The following is a 17,036-nucleotide window of genomic DNA, read 5'->3' on the forward strand; positions in this document are numbered from 1 at the left end:
TTTCCGGACACCACTGGCCATCCTCCAGTGAAGGTACCCAATTGATGATGTGTTATCTTGGACACTTTACCTTAAGACTGTAACCGTGTAACCAAATAAACGCCCTTTATAAAAGCCAATCCATTTCTGGTGTTTTGCATCCTGGCAGCATTAACAAACTAGACTAGCTATTAACTGGGATCATCTGAAGTATTTGTTTATTATATATACTTATTATTAATTCACTCATTCATATCAACAGTTGATATATTGTTAAATATATCAGTCAAAGGATTGATATATGTTCTGGCTGGGGATATTTTCGAAGGAGAGGTAGATAACAAGTGTGTTATCTACCTTTTTGATTCAATCATGTCGCTTCTATTATTGGTGAAAGCTGAGGTATTCCAGATATTGGGATGGAGACTGGGGTCTTCATTCCTTCTATCATATTAACTATTTTGTTGGTATCATCACAAACTTCCTGCCACTCAGGCAGTTTGAAATTGAGTAACTCTGCAGACTCTGTGTGTTAATAATATGTGATTTACAAAACTACCATGCTTGTCAACCATAAAACAGAATCACCTCTTCCCTTCAAGTAGAGCGTCTTTGTAAACATCTACAATAACTTCCTAGATTTCACTCTAGCAAGAAGTAACGGTTTCCATTTACTCTATTTGTGGTCTTCATGTTCTTTAGTGAATTTCTTCCTCCTTGACTTTACCATCTGATCTTCAATTTTACTTCAGATTTCTCCAAAGAATCTAACTTATTTCTAAGTTCTATTTGGTATATTTTTAAAGATACATTCATATATTTTACATCAAGTTCTGTCATCTTCAATTTGTATATAATCTCTTTATGAAATTTTTTCAACTATTAAAGGAAATTTTTAATGACATACTAAATTTGAAACTTGCTTGGTCAACATGGGAGACCCAGTTTTGACCAGTTTCACCATTCTTGGCCACTTCACCTTCCTGGCAGGGTCATACCATTAATAGCCTTTTCACATTTTTTTCCTGGGTTTATTAAATTACATAGCCTGTGACTGAAATTATTTCATAGCATTCTGGCGGAACAGAAGTGCTCACATGTGGCAAGACATTTGCATCCCTAAAAGTTCTCTAGATGACCAAGGGCAGCCTAGAACTTACTATAAATGGAACACATTGGAGACATTGATGCCTTTATCTTCAAAGTGTAACCCACAGAGACTAATGGGCCTAAAGGTGCTATATTTTTAAACAAATCTAAAGCAGAATTTTCAAAGGACTTCACAATGGAATAGTTTGGGGGAAATATTGCATCTTCTTCTGAAGATTGACAATACCCATTAACACATTAAAAGTTATGAAAAGTCATGCAGTTCAAGAAAAAAAAAACACTATTTTACTTTGACCATAGAATACTTTTCCCCTCATGGGTTCCCTATTAAATTGTCAAAAGCTAATTTATCATAAAACACAGTTTGGGGAATGCTGATTTTGTTTGAAAATCAAAATCATTGCTAACGTTATTCTCAATGGGAGAGCATCTTCTAAGAAAAGTTACTGGAAATTTGTGAGGGCATTTTTGATTATAATAATGATTGGGATGGGTAGGGTAGGATATTTAGTGGGCAGGAAGAGAGGTATACCAGATGTCCTGCAATGAGTGGAACAGTTCTAAAGAATTGTCCTATGATTTTCAAATTCCTGATGGATGGTGAAGTAAGGAAGAATCCTGTTTATAATTATGTGAGTCTAGACTCTAACTCCATATTACATAAAAACACAATGTATTTTTGCATTATTTTGGCATACACTGAAATTCAGGAATGCAAAGTTTAGAACTTTGTCAAGAGTTGTTCATTATTTCAGAAAATTATACTACTGAAACACTGCTCATGGTATTTTAAAAATCAATACAACACACAGCTCTCAGCTGGCATATATATAGCTGTCTGTTTCACAGTGATTCTGTTCACAAGTGCAAGCAGCTCTTTCACTGGGACTGCTGGTGAAGCCATGCCTGAGCATGATTTATTTTATTATAAATCAATTTCCTTTATCGCTTAATATGAGTTCTGGCATTATACTGCTTTTTAAATCACATGTATAAATGGGTTGTATTGTTTATAAATTTTATTTCAAGATAATAAATTGGATGTTACAAAGTATTTAATTTTAAAACAGGGTGTTCAGTCTGATAAGACTGAAAATCATTGACCCATAACCTTTCATTATCCAAAAATAAGGGATTCTAATTAGGACAAATTATAATTGACCACAACATGATTAAATTAAATTAAATCATAAATATGGTGTGACTTAGGTAAATACTTGAAAATGAGGTATGTTTAAGATAAAATAGTTTATTACCGAGACTTTACTATGTGTATAACACTTGATTACATATCTGCCTTCATGGAACTTATTGTCTAGTGAAGGGAACAAAGCAACAAACAACTAAAGAACTAAACGATAAACAGTTGTCTTCTAAGCATTCGTGAAACACAAGTTTATATGAGGCAAAGGTCTTAGGGACCTGGGTTGGTCAGGAAAGGCTCAGTATAAAGTAGACCTTCAGTTTGGCATTCCAGAATTAACTGGACAGCATCAGCAAGGTATGTTCACCATGACAAAGGGAAGACCAACTAACTGCCAAGGGACCCGTGAAACAGATAACTACCGTACCAGCTGATGAAAAGCCTTGAAAGACTCAGGAGACTGAACCTAATGCAATGGGTAAAATGAAGCCCATACAGCCTCCTAGAAAGAGAAGTAATGATGAATTACCTAGAAAGATAAGGACAGAGAGACATATAAATGAGCACAAGTATTTGGGAAGGGGAGTCTGACGTGAAAAAATGAGTGAAGTTTTAGATTTGTTGAAATTGAGGCGATCAGGGGGAATAGATAGCTTTAAAAGTCAACATGGAGATAACAGCTGAATGTGTCATCACCAGAATGAAGGCGCTCAGGAGATAATGAACATAGGGAATGTTAGAAGCTGGAAGACAGGGCCTTGGGCAACACCCACAGGTGAAAGGACCAGAAGAAGAGCTGGCAAAGCAGCCACAGAAGATGAAAATTACTTTACCTACAAACAGTAAAACTATGGAAAGCTTCTACTGTTGCCAGATGGGTGGTAGAGGCTAAAATTATAAACCAGTTATTTTTTAAGATTTAAGAGAAGTTATGGACCACAGAGTTAAGATACTTTACTAAAATGTTATGGCAGAAACCTCTCAGCTTCTAGGTTGATAGTAAAGACTGCATAAGTAGCATATACATTTTTAAGAAGGCTCTTCTAAAAGGAAAACATACTGGTTTGAGAAAAGGAATCTAGTCACTTATAGGTAAGTCGATTGACTCATAGATGCTATTATAAACTTCCAGAAAATAACTGTAAGCAGAAATGAGCTATAAACTTACCAATCATCGCAGAACGTTGCATCACTATAAGGATTACTCTCACAAAATGAAATAGACAAAGAAGTTGCCTAAAGGGCAGTCCAGCTTAGAACATAGATTTAATTGTATGCAATAGTAGAGATCTCTAATTCTTCACATCCTTTATCATCTATATTCATTTGTAATCAAAGCTATTTATATTAAATTTTTCAACCTTATGAACCCACCTCTAGATTGATTTATTTCTGTAAAGAATTAACTACTGGAACAATCTACCTGCCTGCAATCTATGAAAAAGTGAAGAACTTTATAAGACAACCTAAGTCCCAGTTTTCCTGGGACAGTCTCAGTTTACTCCTGCTGTTCAGGCAGAATCATCAACAGCACTCCTTTCACTCACAGTGTGGATGATAAATTACTAGGGCCCCATATCAATGAAGCCAAGCACATGGGAAACTTTTATAAACCACACTTATTTTCGACTTCATGTTTAGCCCTAATTTACAAAATACATGTCATAGTCTATGAACATCCATTATAGTTGCTTACAGAAACCTGCCCATACTTTCCTGATCTAGCCTGTGGTCTCTAGGGCCCACTCCCTTGTGATGGGGTAATTCTTGGACTTCCCTGATCCAAAATCTGCCCAAGAACATCTTGTCAATTCTGGTGATATTCTCCCATACCCACCTATCAACTTTGTCCCAATTCTTTTCATCCCTTACTTTCTCCTCCGGTGATTAATAAGCTCTCATGTTTCCTTATTCAAACCAGGCTAGTGGGAAGAGTATTCCAAACACAACAGACAACTCTCTATATGGGGAAGATTTCACTTTATAGAAAAACAGCCTTAAAATCAGGCTTTTATTTGGATCAATATTATAAAATCCAAAGGACCTGAATTCACTCATCCATGCAGTCACTCGCTGACATTTTATAGAGCATGCACTATGTGCCAGGTACTTTGCTAGATTCTAGAGATAAAATGATCAGTGAGGCAATAGTCTTAAGGACATGGGTTGGTCAGGAGCAGGCACTTATGATAATGTGTTAACACTAACAATAGCTAACACTTTTTGAGTACTTGTTGAGTACATGTTCTCAACACCTTATAAGGTAATCGCTACTATCTTCATTTTACAGATGAAGAACCTGAGGCTTAGAATAATTTCAAAAGATCACACTGCTGGACCCCATAACTTTTAACCATTATTCTTCCAGTAAAAGTATTTGCTACTATAAAAGTACACAGCAAAGCAATTTACTTAGTCACCCAGTTTTAAGAATGTCTAAGGAGAGAACTGAAGAGAAGGAATTTGGGGGGGGGGGGCGGTGGGTATAACTGAAAAAAAAAAAGGGGGGGTTGGGTGGGTGGGTGGGGAATGTTTCTAACAGTGGTAACAATATGTGCAAAAAAAAAGCCTAGATATAAGAAAAAGCAGAGTACATTCAGGGAACTTAGAGTAATTTGGTGCCAGGGGAGCTTAAAGTATCAAAGGTGAACTGTCATAGATGAGGTCGGATTAGTATGCAGAACAAAGAGAGGTTCTGTTTTGATTTTATGTGTTGTGAAACAAACCACCACAAACTTGACTGGCTTAAAACAACCACCATTTTGTCATCTCTAATTATTCTGTGGACTGACTGGGCTCAGCTGGGCAGTTCAGTTGTCCCATGTGGCTGTTACTGGGGCTCTGGGAGTTTGCCTGCCATGAAACATCTCAGATGGCCCACTCACAGGTCTGGCACCTTGGCAGAGAAATCTGGAAGGTTGGCTTCAAATGGGATGCTGGGATATCTGGGCTTTTCTCTGTCTCCATATAGTCTCAGGTGCTTGCTTGCTCGTTCGCTCTGTTCATCTCAGTTCAGACTAGCCACATAGTATTCAATAGCCACATGTAGCTACCCGTGTTGAATAAACTGAGCCACTGAAATTCTAATGAAGTTCCTTCTTAGTTACTATCATCCCACTCCTGAAATCAAACACAATTCATAATATGCTTAGGTAGCATATTCCCTCTATGAATGTTCAATGATTCCCAGGATCAAGAGTCTAGACATCTAGGCACATGTATTATTATTAGATTACCCCAAGACAGAGCACTGGTTCCCGAATGAGTTCATGCTGACTACGTGCCTGGGAATCATCAGTATCCTACAGCCACCAGCTGATATCAGCTATCTCAGGAACCAGGTGTGGCAGGTGACAGGCAGCTGCACAGCTTTCTCCACTGTGCTAAGTTAGTGACCACCCACCTCCACTTCCCAGTTTCCAAAATTCTGTCAACACCTCCTCTCATGTTCTCTGTCTTTAGGGGTTTTATGCCTTTTATTATTCCTTGATTGTCATTTTAGTGTATTTTCAAGAGAAAGTTAAAATAAACACATGTATTCAATTGACTGTGTTTATCTGGAAGCTGTCTGTATGATTAGGGGCTGATTTATTTCAAAATCTATGGACTTCATCACCAGCAGATAACTTGTCTACAGACACAGGAGACAAACCTTTTCAAGCTTCATTAAAGATTTACTTCTATCATAATTCCAGATATAAACAAGATAATATTTTAAGGAAAAATCTATTTGTTCTTAAAATTGCTCTACTAAGAACATTTTGAGTTTAGAATACTCTTGGGCATAGGATAAATCAATGACATTAACATCAAAAGACAGCTAATAATTGTTAGGAACACTAACCCTACTTCCTCCAGATGAATTGTAAAAAATGTCTAGCCCCAGCTCAGTTATGTGTGGTGTCTGTGCTGTACGAACCTGAAGCAAATGTTTGGACTCCAGTCACCAGAGATTTTTTTTTTTTTATGGGAGTCAGCAGAATTAGCACATACAAGAACTGGTACATAACCTATCACTGTTCTGATTAAACTGAAGGGGTACCTGATTCACTGGCACTTTCCAGAGTAGAAGTTGGCAAGCACTGACAAAGTAGACATATTACATCAGTATTATAAAACTTGGAATAGGAAAGACTATGTTCAGAAATGTATTCTCTGAAAAAGACACAAATTTCTTCAGAAATATTGTTAATTTCTTACCTTTTCAACCTAACTTTATTTAACTTTACATTTTAAGTCTGTTTTGAAATAAAAATTAGCCTTTTAAAATAGGGAGTGCTCAGTCAACTTTATTTGTTCTTTTAAGATTCTTTGTGCCCCTTTAGTTAGCTCTGGGCCGGAGTGAGCAGCATACTCCCATCTTTTCAGCTGGAACCCAGCCATCTAAAACAACCCAGATAACTAGCTGTGATCATGGTACAGCAAAACACAGCTTAGACTCAGAATTAGGTATTAGGTATAAACCTTTCCTAAAACAGTTTAGAAGTATCAACATTGTACTCTTCCATCAACATTTTTCCCTGCTTACCACTTATAAATCAACACATAAAGCTCCATTTTCTTTTTAAATGTTAGCATGTCTTAAATTTAATTGACGTATTTAATTGAGTACTATTATGTGCCAGGCACTGCTGGGTGCTAAGAATAAAAAGATTAATAAAACATATTCTCTGTCTTCAAAGACCTCACAATCTAGCATGGGAGACAAACACATTAACTAGTACCTATGCAATAAGGTAAGTGTTGCAACAGAAGAACGAACAAAGTGCTACAGGATGCCTAGAGGCAGGGAGGATTAATTCTGTCTGGAACGGTGGTGAAAGGAATAAGACTTTCCCATTGTGGAGAGGTGGAAGGAAGACTATTCCAAGAGAGGGAACAACATGAAAAAAAGGCACAATGAAGTACACAACTTCCTTGGGAAACAGTAAAATGGGCTGGTGTGGCTAAAACATGAGGACCCTGCAGAGTAATGGCAGAAGTCATGTGAAGGAATTTGAGCTTTTTGTTATAAGAAAGGCAATGAAAAGCCATTGAGTGCAGAAAGGTGATGTAATTTGTGTCTCAGACAGAAAACTCAGTGGTAGTGTGAATGAATGACTAGTGAAAGAGGATAGACAGCAGGCTGGAAAACCAATTAGAAGGATATTTTTGTACCAGTATGGATGAAGCTCTGAACAGTAATTGTGGAACTGGAGAGAAGGGATTGAATGGAGTTGAGATATATTTCAGAAGTAGAATCACCTGGACAATCACATCCAGGCTACTTAGAAGAAAGTCAAGGAAAGATGAGTCAAAGATTCCACTATGTATTTTGGCTTGCATGATGACAATCTAAACAGAAGACAATAAGGATGGAAAATTAGCTCAGTTAGGAAGTATTGCAAGACATTTAAGAGGAGAGATCCAGGAGGGAGTAAGAAATAAAGATGTCTGGTAGAGAGTGTAGTCAATACCAAAAATAGATTTTTAGAATTAGCAAAATTAAGATGACATTTGCAGTCACATGGACAGCTGAAAAGAGGAGGAGGAACCATTGACAAATACTGAAAAAAAAAAAAAAAAAGACAAATAGTTAAGGCAAAACCTTTTAAAGACAACTTCGTAAGAAAATATGGGAAAATATCTCTGTGATCATGAGGTAAGAAAGGTTTTGCTAAACAAGTCACACAAAAAGTACCAGCCATAAAGAAAAAGATTAACGAATTCAATACATAAAAACAACATTTAAAAAGGGTGAAAGGCAAATATAGAGGACTGATGGTTTGGTATGTCGAGCCCCCCATCTTGGGATTTGCCCTTATGAAGCTTGTTATTACAAAGGAGAGGCTAAACCTGCTTATAATTGTGCCTAAGAGTCTCCCCCTGAGTACCTCTTTGTTGCTCAGTTGCGGCTCTCTCTCCCTAGCTAAGCCAACTCAGCAGGTGAACTCACTGCCCTCCCCGCTAAGTGGGACCCGACTCCAGGGGTGTAAATCTCCCTGGCAACATGGGATATGACTCCCAGGGGTGAATCTGGACCCAGCATCATGGGATTGAGAACATCTTCTTGACCAAAAGGGGGATGCAAAATGAAACTAAATAAAGTTTCACCGGCTGAGAGATTTCAAATGGAGTCAAGAAGTCACTCGGGTGCAGATTCTTATGCAGTATATAGATAACACTTTTTAGGTTTTAATGTACTGGAATAGCTAGAAGCAAATATCTGAAACTATCAAACTGCCTTGACTCTTGAAGACGACTGTATAACAATGTAGCTTACAAGGTGTGACAGTGTGATTGTGAAAGCCTTGTGGATCGCACTCCCTTTATCCAGTGCATGGATGGATGAGTAGAAAAATGGGGACAAAGAACTAAATGAAAAATAGGGTGGGATGGGGGGGATGATTTGGGTGTTTTTACTTTAATTTTTTATTCTTGTTCTTATTTTTTCTGGTGTGAGGAGGATGTTCAAAAATAGATTGGGGTGATGAATGTGTAACTATATGATGTACTGTGAACAGTTGATTGTACACCATGGAGGACTGTAAGGTATGTGAATATTTCTCAATAAAACTGAATCTAATTTAAAAAAAAAAAAAGGGTGAAAGGACATTCCACCAAGTGGGGGAAATACCTGCAACACATATAATTGACAAAGGACAATTATGCAGAATATATAAAGGGCTCTTAAAAAATCAAAGAGAAAAGACAGATAACTAATAGAAAAGGAGGCAAGTATAAGAGTAGGCACTTCACAGAAGAAATCTAAATAGAAAACAAACATAAGAAAAGGGGCTCAATCTCATCAGTAATGGAGAAAATATAAATTAAAACCATAACGAGAGGACAGAAGAAGATGGTGGCATAGAGAGGAGTGGAAGTTAGTTAGTTCCCCCTGGAGCAACTATTAAACAACCAAGAACAACTAGTAAATGATCTGGAATAACTGCTGGGGGACAAGCGTGACTGTCCACACACCATGAACTAACCTGGATTGGGAGGAATGCCTGAGATTGCAGCATGGAATCTATGAGTAGAAACTGCGGACCTGAGCTGGGAGCCCTCTCCCCCCACAGCAGCCCAAACTGCACAGCCTCGCTGAGATAGACAGCAGCTCTCTCTGAACAAGCGAATATACCTCAGTCCAGCTCGAACTGGGGTTTTAATTGGCAAATGTGGACTGATCAATGCAAGCTGCAAATCCCCAACAAGCAGACAGAGGTTTTAGTGATGACTCACCTTGAAGAGCCAGGGGACTTCTCTGTCTTGGGAGGGGGAACCTAGAGGATTGGGTGCTACCTCTGGCTGATGGGTGAAACTGGGGGCCACGGACTGACCCTGAAAGGGAGCTTTCTGTCCCTTTTTCTCTCTCTCAACCTGAGCAGGTCAGTGGAGAAAGCCTCAGCCATTTTCAGCTCGCCATGCCCTGCAGTAGAGAATGCTTCAGCCATTTTCAGCTGGCAGGGATCTGACCAAGACAACATGGAGATAGCAGAGCCAAAGAGACAAAGAAGCTATTTATATGCAAATGAAAACTCCCCAGGGGGAATATCTTCCCCAAGAGGAAAGAGATGGAGCCCAGATCTACTACCCACCTCCCATTCAGAACCAGACCCCAGAGCCTGGGGGAAAACAGGCACAGGCCACACCTCCTTACACCAGTCAGGAGTGACAGGCTGACAGGCACCACCTGCTGGGCAGAAAAGCACAGCATTTTGAGGCCTCACAGGATGTGTCAATCCTCTAAGACACATCCTCAGGGAAACCAGACACCAAATATTTCTTCCTTCTGGGACCTGAGCCTGTTCTGGTCTGGGAAAACCTGATTGCGGTAACTAAGGAAACCAGATACCTAGACAACAGAAAACTACAACCTACACTAGCAAAAACGAAGTTATGGCCCAGTCAAAGGAACAAACACACTTCAACTGAGATACAGGAATTGAAATAACTAATGCTAAATCAATTCAAAAAGTTTAGGAATGATATGGCAAAAGAGATAAAGGTTATAAAGAAAACACTGGGTGAATATAAAGTAGAAATCAAAAGTTCGAAAAAACAACTGTCAGAATCTATGGAAATGAAAGGTACAACACAACAGACAAAAGAAACAATGGAGACATACCATAGCAGATCTCAAGAGGCAGAAGAAAACACTCAGGAACTGGAGAACAAGACACCTGAAAGTTTACACAAAAGAACAGATAGAGAAAAGAATGGAAAAATATGAGCAACGGCTTAGGGAACTGAATGACAACATGAAACACAGGAATGTACGTGTCATGGGTGTTCCAGAAGGAGAAGGGAAGGGAAAAGGGGCAGAAGCAATAAAAGAGGAAATAATCAATGAAAATTTCCCATCTCTCATGAAAGACATAAAATTACAGAACCAAGAAGCACATCGTACCCCAAACAGAATAGATCTGAATAGGCCTACGTCAAGACACTTAATAGATTATCAAAGACAAAGAGAGAATCCTGAAAGCAGCAAGAGAAAAGAGATCCATCACATACAAAGGAAGCTTGATAAGACTATCTGCAGATTTCTTGGCAGAAACCATGGAGGCAAGAAGGAAGTGGTGTGATGTATTTAAGATACTGAAAGAGAAAAACCACCAACCAAGAATCCTATATCCGGCAAAGCTATCCTTCAAATATGAGGGAAGGTTCAAAACATTCTCTGACAAACAGACAATGACAGTTTTTTTTTTTTAATCTTCATTTTATTGAGATATATTCACATACCACGCAGTCATACAAAACAAATCGTACATTCGATTGTTCACAGTACCATTACATAGTTGTACATTCATCACCTAAATCAATCCCTGACACCTTCATTAGCACACACACAAAAATAACAATAATAATAATTAAAGTGAAAAAGAGCAATTGAAGTAAAAAAGAACACTGGGTACCTCTGTCTGTTTGTTTGTTTGTTTCCTTCCCCTATTTTTCTACTCATCCATCCATAAACTAGACAAAGTGGAGTGTGGTCCTTATGGCTTTCCCAATCCCATTGTCACCCCTCATAAGCTACATTTTTATACAACTGTCTTCGAGATTCATGGGTTCTGGGTTGTAGTTTGATAGTTTCAGGTATCCACCACCAGCTACCCCAATTCTTTAGAACCTAAAAAGGGTTGTCTAAAGTGTGCGTAAGAGTGCCCACCAGAGTGACCTCTCGGCTCCTTTTGGAAACTCTCTGCCACTGAAGCTTATTTCATTTCCTTTCACATCCCCCTTTTGGTCAAGAAGATGTTCTCCGTCCCACGATGCCAGGTCTACATTCCTCCCCGGGAGTCATATTCCACGTTGCCAGGGAGATTCACTCCCCTGGGTGTCTGATCCCACGTAGTGGGGAGGGCAGTGATTTCACCTTTCAAATTGGCTTATCTAGAGAGAGAGGGCCACATCTGCGCAACAAAGAGGCATTCGGGAGGAGGCTCTTAGGCACAATTATAGGGAGGCCTAGCCTCTCCTTTACAGCAACCGTAATGACAGTTTTTGAACAAGATACCTGCGCTACAGGAAATACTAAAGGGAGCACTACAGACAGATAGGAAAAGACAGGATGAGAGGTTTGGAACACAATTTTGGGTGATGGTGGCACAGCAATGTAAGTACACTAAACAAAGATAACTATGAATATGGTTGAAAGAAGGAGGTTAGGATCATGTGGGACACCAGAAGGAAAGAGGAAAGAAACACTGGGACTATATAACTCAGTGAAACCTAGAGTGTTCGACAATTGTGATAAAATGTACAAATATGTTTTTTCATGTGGGAGAACAAATGAATGTCAACCTTGCAAGGTGTTAAAAATAGGGAGGTATTGGGGAAAATACAATCAATGTAAACTAGAGACTATAATTAACAGAAACATTGTATTATGCTTCCTTTAATGTAACAAAGGCAATATACCAAGGCTAAATAAATATAAGAGGGGGGCATAAGGGAGGGGTATGGGACTCTTGGCATTGGTAATGTTGTCTGACTATTCTACTTTAGTTTAATGTTATCTTTCCCTTTGTTGCTTCCTAGCTTTCATTTTTTTCCTCTTTCTTTTTTCTTTTTCTTTTGTTTCTCTACTTTCTTTGACTCTTCCTCCTGCTTTGTGGAAGAAATGGAGATGTCCTCATATAGATAGTGGTGAGAGTAGTGAATACATAAATATGTGACTACACAGGGAACCATCAATTGTTTACTTAGGATGGAATATATGGTGTGTGAACAAAACTGCCATAAAAAAATGGGCTAATGAAGAAACCCTGAGGACACTATATTAGTGAAATATGTCAGACACATAAGGACAAATATTGCAGGGTCTCACTGATATGAACTAACTATAATATGTAAACTCATAGGCATGAAATATAAGTTACCAGGATTTAGAAGGAAGCTAAAGAATGGGGAGTGGTTGCTTATTATGAGAGCAGAATGTTGAACTTAAATGTTTGGAAATGAACAGAGGTGACAGTAGCACATTGTGAGAATAACTAACAGTGCTGAATGTTGCGTGAATGGGGTGGAAAGGGGAAGCTCAGAGTCATGTATGTCATCAGAAGGAAAGTTGGAGGTTAAAAGATGGGAATGTATAAAACAGTGAACCTTGTGGTGGGCAGTATCTGTGATTAACCGTACAAATATTAGAAATCTCTTTCATGAACTAGAACAAATGTATGACACTATAACTAGAAGTTAATAATAGAGGGGCATATAGGGAAAAAATATACCTATTGCAAACTATATACTGCAGTTAGTAGTATTTTAATGTTCTTTCAACAGTAACAAATGTACTCTACCAACACTATGAGTCAACAATTGAGGGGGGTTGGTTAGGAATATGGGAGGATTTGCATTTCCCTTTTTGTCTTTATTTCTTTTCTGGAGTAATGAAAATGTTCTAAAAATTGAAAAAAATATTAATTGTGGTGATGGATGCACAGCTGTATGATGGTACTGGGGGCAAATGAGTGTATATTTTGGATCTATGGATAATTGCATGGTATGTGAGCAAGCACAGTAAAAAGAACCATGGAAACAACCCAAAAGTCCATCAACAGAACAGATAAATTGTAGAACAGAATAGCTAAATTGTAGTAGACTCATACAATGGAACGTTATACAGCACATGGCAAGGAAAATGAACAGGCTATAGATACATACACTAACATGGATGGATCTTGTAAACATAATGTTAAGTGAAAAAAGCAAGTCACAAAAATAATACACTATGATTTTATTTATAAAATTCAAAACAGGCCAAATGAATCTACATTGTTTAAGAATGCATATACAAAAAGTCAAAAATAATTTTTAAAAAAAGTGCATATACAGGTGGGTAAGTAGAAAAGAAATTGCAGGAGGGCAAGTACAACAAAAGACAGGATAGTGGTTTCCTCTGGGGAAACAGAAGAGGTTATGATAGGCAAGGGACACCCAGGGAAATTCTGCAGTCCCAATATTGTTCTATTTCTTGACTGGGGAGGTGGTGGTTACATGACGTTGAGTTTATAATTATTTGACTAAATTCACATATCAATTTTATGAACATTTAAGTATATTTTACTAGATAAAATTTTAATGAAGTAAATTTTAAAATGTTCTTACATTCAACAAGAGATGAGACAGTGAGAGGTAACCACAAAAGATTTTGATTCTAAGGATTGAAAGAGATGAACAAAGCATGCTATCAAATCTGTTTGTTAAGTTCCCTAACTTTGAATACTACAAAGTAAAAAAAAGACAATTCTTTATCTGAGATGAATTACACTTAAATTTGCATCAAAGATTGTGATTGGACTTCATTCTTACATTCACTCAACAAACACAGTTGAGGCTGAGCTTGCACCAATAAATGAGTACACCTCAGAGATACTGCAGATTCAGTTCCAGACCACTGTAATAATGCAAATATTACAATAAAGCAAGTCACATGAATGTTTTGGTTTTCCAATGCATATAAAGTTATGTTTACACTTACTGTAGTCTATTAAGTGTGCAATATCATCTAAAAAACAATGTACATACCTTAGTTTAAAAATACTTTATTGCTAATAAATGCTAACCACCATCTGAGCCTTCTGTAAGTCATCTTTTTGCTGGTGGAGGGTCTTGCCTTGATGTTGATGGCTGCTGAAAGTTAGGGTGGCTGTGGCAATTTCTTAAAATAAGACAATGAAGTTTGTTGCATTCAATGTCCCTTTCATGGGAGATTTCTCTGCAGCATGAGATGCAGTTTGATAGTTTTTACCCAGAGCAAAACTTTTTTCAAAATTAAGAGTCAATCCTCTCAAACCTTCCATTGCTTTATCAACTAAGTTTGGAAATGTTCTAAACCCTTTGTTGTCTGTCATTTCCACAATGTTCACAGCATCTTCACCAGGAGTAGATTCCACCTCAAGAAACCATTTTCTTTGCTCATCTATAAGAAGCAACTCCTCATCCCATTCGAGTTTTACCATGAGACTGCAGCAAGTCAGTCACTTCTTCAGGCTCCAATTCTAATTCTAGTTCTCTTGCTATTTCCACCACATCTGCAGCTTCCTCCACTGAAGTCTTGAAAGCCTCAAAGTCATCCATGCAGGTTGGAATCAACCTGTTAATACTGGCATTTTGACCTCCTCCCACGAACCACAAATGTTCTTAATGGCATCTAGAATGTGAATGAATCTTTACAGAGGTTTTCCATTTACTTTGCCCAGATCCATCAGAGGAATCACTATCTATGGCAGCCATAGCCTTACTAAATATATTTCTTCAATAATAAGACTTGAAAGTCAAAATGACTCTTTGAGCCATGGGCTGCAGAGTTACTGTTGTGTTAGCAGGCATGAAAATAACATTAATCTTATTGTACAACCCCTTCAGAGCTCTTGGGTGACCAGATACATTGTCAATGAGCAGTAATATTTTGAAAGAAATCCTTTTTTCTGAGCAGTTCTTAACAGTGGTCTTAAAATATTCAGTAAACCATGTTGTAACCAGATATGCTGCCATCGAGGCTTTGTTGTTCCATTTATAGAGCACAGGCAGAGTAGTTTCAGGATAATTCTTAAGGGCTCTAGGATTTTCAGAATGGTAAATGAGCACTGGCTTCTACTTAAAGTCACCAGCTGCATTAGCCCCTAACAAAAGAGTCAGCCTGTCCTTTAAAGCTTTGAAGCCAGGCATTGACTCCTCCTCTCTGGCTATGAAAGTCCAAATGGAATCTTCTTCCAATAGAAGGCTGTTTTGTCTACATTGAAAATCTGATGTGTAGTGTAGCCACCTTTATCAATTGTCTCAGCTAGATCTTCTGGATAACTTGCTGCGGCTTCTACATCAGTACTTGCTATTTTGCCTTGCACTTTGACATTATGGAAATAGTCTGTTTCCTTAAACCTCATGAAACAACCTCTGCTAGCTTCAAACTTTTCTTATGCAGGTTCCACACCTCTCTCAGCCTTCATAGGACTGAAGAGAGTTAGACCCTTGCTCTGGATTAGGCTTTGGCTTAACAGAATGTTATGGCTGGTTTGATCTATCCAGACCACTAAAACTTTCTCCATATATGCAATAAGAGTGTTTCACTTTATCATTCATGTGTTTATTAGAGTAGCACTTTTAATTTCCTTCAAGAACTCTTCCTTTGCATTCACAACTTGGCTAACAGTTTGGCACAAGAGGCCCAGCTGTCAGCCTATCTCAGCTTTTGACGAGCCATCCTCACTAAGCTTAATCATTTCTAGCTTTTGATTTAAAGACATGAATCTTCCTTTCACTTAGACGTGGTTATATGGTTATTAATTGGCCTAATTTCAATATTGTCATGTCTCAGGGAATAGGGAGGCCCAAGGAGAGGGAGAGAGATGGGGGAATGGCTGGTCAGTGGAGCAGTCAGAAGACACAACTTTTATCGATTAAGTTCACCGTCTTATATGGATGTGGTTCATGACACCCCAAAACAATGACAATAGTAACAAAGATCACTGATGACAGATCGCCATAACAAATATATTGCAAGAATTACCAAAATGCGATGCAGAGGCACAAAGTGAGCAGATGCTGTTGGAAAATGGAGCCAATAGGCTTGCTCGATGCAGGATTGTCGAAAACCTTTCATCTGTAAAAAATGCAGCATCTGCAAAACACAATAAAGCAAAGACAATAAAATGAGGTATGACTGTACAGGAGAGCTCAGTCCTACCTTTAAAGCTTCTCCTAATACTAGGAACCTCACTGATTTCTAATCTAGATTTGGGTGAAAAATACAGCTGTTTTATTGACTAGAAAAGGCTCGTGGGGGGTGTGTGTCTCAGTTCCTTTATTAGGGTTCTTCTTCTCTCTAAATATATATTTAGAGAGAGATTTGTTATAGGAATCGGCGCATGCAACTACGGCGATTGGCAAGTCCAAATTCTGTAGGGTAGGCCACAAATTGGGAACTCGACTGCAGGTTTCAATGAATTCCTGAGGAGAAGCTGGCTGACTAGGTAGAGGTAGAAGCTCTTCTTTCTGAATGCTGAAATCATGAGTTTTCCCTTTAAGGTATTCCATTAATTAGATGAGAATTTCTTCACTGCTAAAGGCAATCTCCTTAGTTGACTGTAGATGTAATAAGCCATAGATGCAATCAACTGACAAATGATTTAAGTCCACCAAATACTTTCACAGTCACAATCAGGCCAGTGCTTGCTTTACCAAACAACTGGACACTATAACCTAGCCAGGCTGACACATGAAATTAACCATCACAGTTCACCCCTTGTCAACTCAGCACATACTTAATCTCCAAATGAAGACAATGAGAGACATGCTTTGCTTAATATAATTCAAC

General features: G+C 38.3%; 1 pseudogene; it reads right to left on the minus strand.

The window, feature by feature from the left end:
• Positions 1 to 332: 332 nt before the first annotated feature.
• Positions 333 to 16,756, minus strand: LOC119512074 (annotated as a pseudogene).
• Between the last annotated feature and the right edge of the window lie 280 nt (positions 16,757 to 17,036).

The sequence above is a fragment of the Choloepus didactylus genome, chromosome 17 (assembly GCF_015220235.1).
Source record: "Choloepus didactylus isolate mChoDid1 chromosome 17, mChoDid1.pri, whole genome shotgun sequence".
In the NCBI taxonomy this organism is placed as follows: domain Eukaryota; kingdom Metazoa; phylum Chordata; class Mammalia; order Pilosa; family Megalonychidae; genus Choloepus; species Choloepus didactylus.